This window comes from Jaculus jaculus, chromosome 5, assembly GCF_020740685.1.
Source record: "Jaculus jaculus isolate mJacJac1 chromosome 5, mJacJac1.mat.Y.cur, whole genome shotgun sequence".
Classification (NCBI taxonomy): Eukaryota; Metazoa; Chordata; class Mammalia; order Rodentia; family Dipodidae; genus Jaculus; species Jaculus jaculus.
The window spans coordinates 153,182,152-153,189,692 of record NC_059106.1 but is presented as its reverse complement, the minus strand read 5'-3'; positions in this window follow the sequence as shown (position 1 = coordinate 153,189,692).

Genomic DNA, 7,541 nt, shown 5'->3' with positions numbered 1-7,541 from the left:
AGACACTGCACCACATAAACAAGGCATGGTGCTGCATGCCTGTGGTCCAAGCATTCGGGATGTTGAAGCAGGAGGATTGTCATGAGTTCAAGGCCAGCCTGGGCTACAGAGGGAGACTGCCTCAAGTAAATAAATAAATAAATAAACTCTAGGTCTGGGGATGTAACTCAGTTGTAAAGAATGTACTTTGAATTTTTAAGGCCCAAGGCTCCACCCTGGACACCAGAGGAGGAAAGGAAAATGCCAGGGGTAGTGACGTAGACCTGTAATCCTTACACTTGGGAAAGTGAGGCAAAAGGATCACCACAATTTCAAGGGTATCCTGGGCTCCATAGTGAGTTCAGTCCTGAGTTCCACACTGGCCTACAGAATGAGAGATGGTCTCAGAAAACAAAAATAGCTAACTGAGGTTAAAAAAAAAAAAAAACAAAGATAGGTTTAAAAATGTTCTTTTAGGAGTTCTAATTAGCTGAGTGTGGTGGCTCTCGTCTTTCATCCCAGCACTTAAGAGGTTGAAGTAGGTGGATGACTGTGAGTTCGAGGTTAGTCAGGGTTCAGAGTGAGTTCCAAGTCAGCCTGGACTAGAGTAAGATCCTGCCTCAAATATAGTTCTAATTGTTAAAGAATCCTTTGCAGTGAACTTTGATAACTGGAAGTAAACATTTGAAAAGAAGTGGACTGAGGAAGGTCCATCTAATACAGGATTATTGAATTGTGGTAGAAGAAATTTAACAAAGAAACCAGGTCCAGGTGATAATCTAAAACACAAGCCTTTACCAGGGAGCCAGCATGACCCTGAGTCTCCTCCCTATCTAGGCAGCTGCACCCTGGTTGCATGTTATCGGGTTAGTGCCGCCACAGACACAAACCCCCATGAACAAGCAGCTTTCTGTTCTACATTTGTACTTTCTTATCACTGATTAATTGCTAAGGCATTTTCTATTTGTGGCCCAAAATCATGTAACCTTAGAAATTTGTAGCCTACCAATAGTGTAAAGAATTGAAGGTGATGTCATATTGCCTGACATATTGGTCTATAAAACTTCTGAGCTATCAGAGCTCATGACTCAGGCTTTGGAAGCTATTCCCCTGAGTCCATGTTGACATGAATGAATTTTCTGATTCTCTACTCTGTCTCTAGCACCAACTCTGTGTGACTCAGTTTCCCATAACTGAATCACCACAGGAAGTATGTTATGGCAACAGCAGGGACAAGGTGGCTTTTGATTCAGCCTGGCTGATTGATACTGCTAAGGGCTTACTTACTCTGAAAGGAGAATATAGTCATTTAAATGACTATAAGATACTCCACCCTGTCATCTATCTATTAACTATCTATCTATCTATCTATCTATCTATCTATCTAGTACAGGAATTTATCTTTGAGATTAATGGAGCCATTCTCAGCTTTTGGTTGGGCTGTCATTCAGCTGTTAGAGTACCAGACACTCACGGCCACACAATACTTCCACTGAGACAATGGCTTCCAGGTTTTTGCCATGTGAATTCAAAGAATGAAATCCACAGACCACAAAGGGTGAAGTCTAGAAAGATTTAATTATAGAGCTTAAGAGAAGGAAAGAAGGCAGGACTCTTGTAAAGCAAGAGGGGCTCCTGAGTGGATAATCTGCATAGTGTCTCTGACGAGGGTCTTTGCAGGAATTCACTGGAGAGGATGAACTGGTCACTCCAGATCCCGGGGGTCTAGTGCCTTGCAGTAGTGTTCACGTATTTATGTTGTGTTTCTATGGAAGGATGACTCTTTCATGGGAAAAGAGATAACAAACAGACAAACAAACAATAACAAAAGAACAGATTGTCATTATAGGCTCAAGGACATCTATTTTTAGGCAAGAAAAAAAAAAAAGCTGGGGCTGGAGGGATGTCTTAGCGGTTTAGGCATTTGCCTGAAAAGCCAAAGGACCCATGTCCTATTCCCTAGGACCTACCTTAGCCAGATGCACAAGGCGGCGCATGCATCTGGAGATCATTTGCATTGGCTGGGGTCCCAGGTATGCTCATTCTCTCTCTCTCTCTCTCTCTTTCCCTCTTTCTCTCTGTCAAATATATATATATATATATATATATATATATATATATATATATATATATATATATTTTAAAAACTGTTCACTTTAGCACTAGCTAGTTATCCTAAAGTGCCCAGCCAATTTCTATCTCATATGTATTCATTTCTCTATTTATCCATCAAAATATGTACAGTATAAATAAATCTGTATATTAACTTAAAATGCATGTGTTATTTAAAAACTCTTAAAGCGTGTTAACTTTTAAAGTATGTTATTCCAGAAGAGAAGATGTTGTTCCTATAACATGTTTATAATTCTTTCCTACTGTCTCTTCTGCTTTCGGATTAAGGACAGTATTCTTAGTGTAATCCTCAATCCTGTGCCTCTTTAAGGCCAGCCACAGTGGCTTACCCTCAAGTCTTTGAATGTGCCACAAGGCTTTCACACCTGTTTCTGTTGTCTAGCTCCTCCTAGGCAGCCGCCTTCCTTCTTTGCCTCTGTGGTTTTCACTTATCTATCAGGTTTTTATCTCTTTACTCACCTCTTAGCATTGAAGATGCCTCACCTCAGCCAGATGCCTTTTTATATGTGTGTTCACTTATAAACTATATCTTTTTCCTATTTGGTGCTAAACCCATTTGGCATATACCTTATCTATCAATACTTAGCCAACCATCCCAAAACTTAGTGGCTCAGAGTATCAAATATTTATCACCTCAGAGTTCCCAAGAATCAAGGGCGGGGAGCAGTTTGGCAAGCAGGTTCTGGCCCAGGCATTGATGAGCTTTCATTCAAGATGCCAGGCAGCCTGCAGCAACCTGGAGCCTTGCCTGGGGCTGGCGGATCTGTTTCCCAGGGTGTCTACTTGGATCCTGGCAAGGGCATCAGGACCTTTGCTCACCGGCCCCTCCGGAGCCCTGCTTCAGTCTCTGAACAGTACATCTAGCTGGGTCCTCCCAGCATGAGTGACCCAAGCGGCAGCAGGGAGAAGGACACACAGATGCCTTCTGTGTCCAGTCTTGCGTGCCTCGCCGCCTCTTCCGCTCTTTCTGTTTGCTAGGAACACACCTGAAGGTCCGGGCCACACTAGTAGGAAGAGAAATTAATGCCCACCTTCTGAGAGAATTTGTGGGTGTATCTTTAAAGTGCTCTAGCATAAGTATTTCACTAAACATGTATCTTCCTCACCGGACTATGGGTTTCTTGGGAAAAGGAAACCCTATCCCTGCTGTTCCCTCATGAGGCCCTGGCCCCTCCAGGAAGCCTGGCAATACATTGACATGCAATAATATTGAATGGTTGAAGGGAGGAATGAAGAATGCATGAATGAATGCATGAAGTTTGTAATGGAATCCCAGCTCTAGGAAATGCTGCACAAATTATGTAACTGTGTTGTTTCTTGGCCTTTTGGCTAAGATCATGCATAAGCCCAGTTTTCTGATTTGGGATCATGAGTATGATGATAGTTCTCTGATGGGAGACTGGAACTAGAAGGAGACTGAAGGCAGCTAACGGGAGAAGGATGACAAGAAAGAATAATGAATGAAAGAAAGACAAAACAGATAGTTGGTTTTCTCTCCTACGTAGCACTGAAATTTAGCTGTATAGATACATATATGCAGAAGGGGGACTATTTGCAAAGAGGAAGGAGATGAGCTAGGGGAATGGAAAGGGCAGATAGGGAAACTTTGAGAAAGTTAAAATGATGTGTGTGTGTGTGTGTGTGTGTGTGTGTGTGTGTGTGTGTGAAAATTCCATAATGAAACCCATTGTTTGGTTTACTAAATAAAAAACAATTAAGGAAATACATGACACACTGTATATATGGGACTTGATATAGTTTGGCATGGAAAGGCTCACTGGATGTTATTTTCCTTCATCTTTTGTGTTGGCCTCTCATCTATTCCATGTAGTTTCTACTTCTCTTTGAGAATTCCAGTCCCCACAATCTGTTCATACATTTCCACTGCTGCCACTCCAAGACTCTCATGCATTCCTTTCTTTAAAACAAAATGTGTGTGTGTGTGTGTGTGTGTGTGTGTGTGTGTGTGTGTGAGTGTGTATGTAGTGCCAGAAGGTGCTACATGAGCGACTGGTGGAAAATGACCAATATCTGTCCAAGCAACTCATGGTCCATGGTCTAACCTACTTAGCAGCAAATAACCTATTTTGATGCTTACACAAGTGCAATAGTGGAGCACAGCCATGGTGGGGAACCAACTGCTCTTGACTTGGCTAACTGATCCCCTCAGTGGTACGGGACCCATAGTTGGAGCTGGGAAACAAGTCAGAACCATATCCAAACATAAGCCCACTCTCTCCATTATCAAGCTACCATCAATCATGGGCTACAAGAGGGCCTACACCTATTAAATTCTCTATTAAAAAAAGTAAGGGTTATCTCATTTGTCCTGGTGCTAACTTACTCTCCGTTGGAGAATCTGCTTCTCTTTTTCAGATAGATGTAGATCCCAAGGAGAGAGCCACCCCATCATACCTCAAAAGGGCCCTGGCTGAAACTAAGAAAAATTGGCAAAACAAGCAAGGGTACTGTTTTCCTGATGAACCAGATACCAGCACAAGGATGAAGGAGACCAATACAGATTAAAATTAACTCCTACCAAATCAGAGAGCCAGAGCCTCAGAGGCCCCCAACACCTCATCACTTAAGCAGACCAAAAGTGAACCCAAAATTGTTCAGGGAAATTTTGCAGAAGAGGGGGTGGAAAGAATGTCAGAGCCACATGTTGGGTCATGATATGCAAAGACATTTATCCTACCCATAACTGTGGGCTAACTCCACAATGCATGATCCATTTACCTCAACAAGGAGAGGCCAAGGGGAGGGATTCGGTCAGAGATGAGCCTAATAATGTTACCAAACTGACTGTATTTGCTGAATACAAATCTAAGTAATAAAAAAATTAAAAAATATATATGTATTATTTATTTGGTACAGAGAAAGGCAGAGAGAGAAAGGGAGAGAATGGGCATCCCAGGGCCTTCAGCCACTACAAACATACCTCAGATGTGAGCACCCCCTTGTGCATCTGGGTTAAGTGGCACCTGGAGAATTGAACAGGGAGCCTTTGGCATTGCAGGCAAATGCCTTAACCACTAAGCCATCTCTCCAGCCCCTCATGCATTACTTTCTACTAGCACCCTCCATTTCCCTGTACCTCTATTCTCTAGAACAATCATCTGACACACTATGACCAACCAGACTAGTTACCTTTAAGGCTTTGCATAATTCGTTTTTGCTCTCTATTGCTGTTGCTCTACCTGGACTTGGTAAGTGTATAACAAATTTGTGGTGAATTGCATGGCAATTCCAGGTCCACTTCAGTTCCTTGTTTGTACTGAATTAATAATACATCTGAATGCATGATGACTGAAATAAAGTTGGAGAAATATGCTCTCCCAATAGCAGTAGTTAGAGGTGTGGCTGCTGGCTACATTTGATCGCATTCTTTTATGTCTCTCCAAACAAAGTGGCCCTATAAATAGCATAGTCTTTAGCAGAACAATCGAAGACTCTAATGTTCTACATTTTTTTTCCATAATTCTTGCTCTAAGGCAAGAACCTTCACACTAAGACTAAGACCTTTGCGTTCATTTTCAGTGTTTTTTACATCAACATTATTGTTAGTATTGTTAGTAGCAGGAATGTTGGGAATATGTTTGAACATAAAAGCTTTTTTTTTTTTTTTTTTTTTTTCCTTCTGTGGTGGTAGAGGCTGAACCTAGGGTCTCACACTCTTGGCAAGCATTCTCCCTGGCCCTGAAGACAGAACATTCTGAATGATCCATGCTATGCAGATGATATGCAGTGGCAAATAAGATTAGTGAAAGTTGCCTCAGAAAGAGGACACTGATGACATAAGGAATTCTGGGGCTGGGGGATGGTTCAGTGGGTAGAGCACTTGCTGCTTAAGCTGGGCGCTGAAGTCTGATTGCCAAGCCCAGTGTAAAAAGCCACAGTGGTAGGCTTCCATAATCCCAGCACACTGGCATCAACAGTGAAATGAGAGGTAGAGACTGGCCAAAAAGGTGTCCTCTGACCCTCCACACACATGCCATGTTATGTGCACTTGCACACGCTCACATACATGACAACATGCACAGCCACACATAATAAAATAATAAAAAAGGAGATTCTGCTTTTAGATTTATCTGGTTTCTGACAAAAAAAGATAATTTATTTATTTATTTGTAAGAAGAGAGAGAGAGAAGAGAGAAGGAGAGAATGGCGTGCCAGGATCTCCAGCTGCTGCAAACAAACTCCAGATGTATGCGCCACGGCATCTGGCTTTATGTGGGTACTGGGGAATCGAACCGTAGTCATTAGGCTTTAGGGGCAAGTGCCCTAACCAATGGGCCATCTCTTTAGCCCCTATTTTCTTTTTTGAATAAACTAAAATCTTCTGGAAACACACTGAGCTTTGTGTTAACGATCTCACTTAAACACACACACACACACACACACACACACACACACACACACAAACGCATCTCAAGCTAGAAGCCAGCAAGTAAGACAGTAAAGTTGCATTAGTGGAACACATAGCAAGAGCTCAGATGGAGACTGGTAAACACAGGGGAGGTGTGTACATGGTGACTCCTTAGCATAGCAGTGGTGATTCAGACATCCCCACCTTGCTCAACTCACATTCAGCCTGGCCTGGCAGAGACGCAGTACTGTTTCCCTTTTCTACAACAGGTGGTCACTGAGACCCTCTTCAGAGTGGGACCAAACTTCTCTCTGACATCCATTAACTCTGGATTCATGTAAACTTGGTGAATAGTATTTCCTTCACCTTCTTATTTATAAGCTTCAGTGTTACAAAAAGGGCTGGTTCTGCTAGGATCATAGATGGCTTTCACCTTTGGTCAAATATTAAAGTAGTGAAAGTTAAGTAGACTCATAACATCCAAATGTTTAGATTTACAGAAAACCTTCTTGAAAATGTGGAAATCAGATGCTTAAAAGTTTCTCAGCAAGAAACCCTGTAGTCTGCAATGTGCTTCCTCTTGGCACTGCCCAAGCTGCCCAGTGATTGGCCCACCCAGGTAGCAACCATCTCCATGCTAAGAACACAGTAGGTAGGACAATCTTTGTTAGGAAAGATTGTCCTGTGGGTTACAGGAAGTTTAGCAGCATCCTTTAGGCTCTGCCATCCAGATAGCAATAGCACCCTCATATGCACACATTCACCCTAGTTTTGACAACAAATTAAAATGTCATTAGACATGGCTAAATGTCCCTTGGTGGAACATAGCTCCCAACTCCAGGTTAAGAACTACTGACCTATCTAAGGCCTATCTAATTATTTTAATGAATTATTCTTTATGCTTTCTACAAAACAGCTCCAGGCACAAGCGCATCACAGTCTGTATGAGAACTCTGAGTTACTTTTATGAAAAACCACAGTCTTTTCAGGAATGAGGCTTTACTTCTTTTTCCGAACATACACCCAAGAGTAAACTCCAACCAGGGTTAGGCATTCCCAA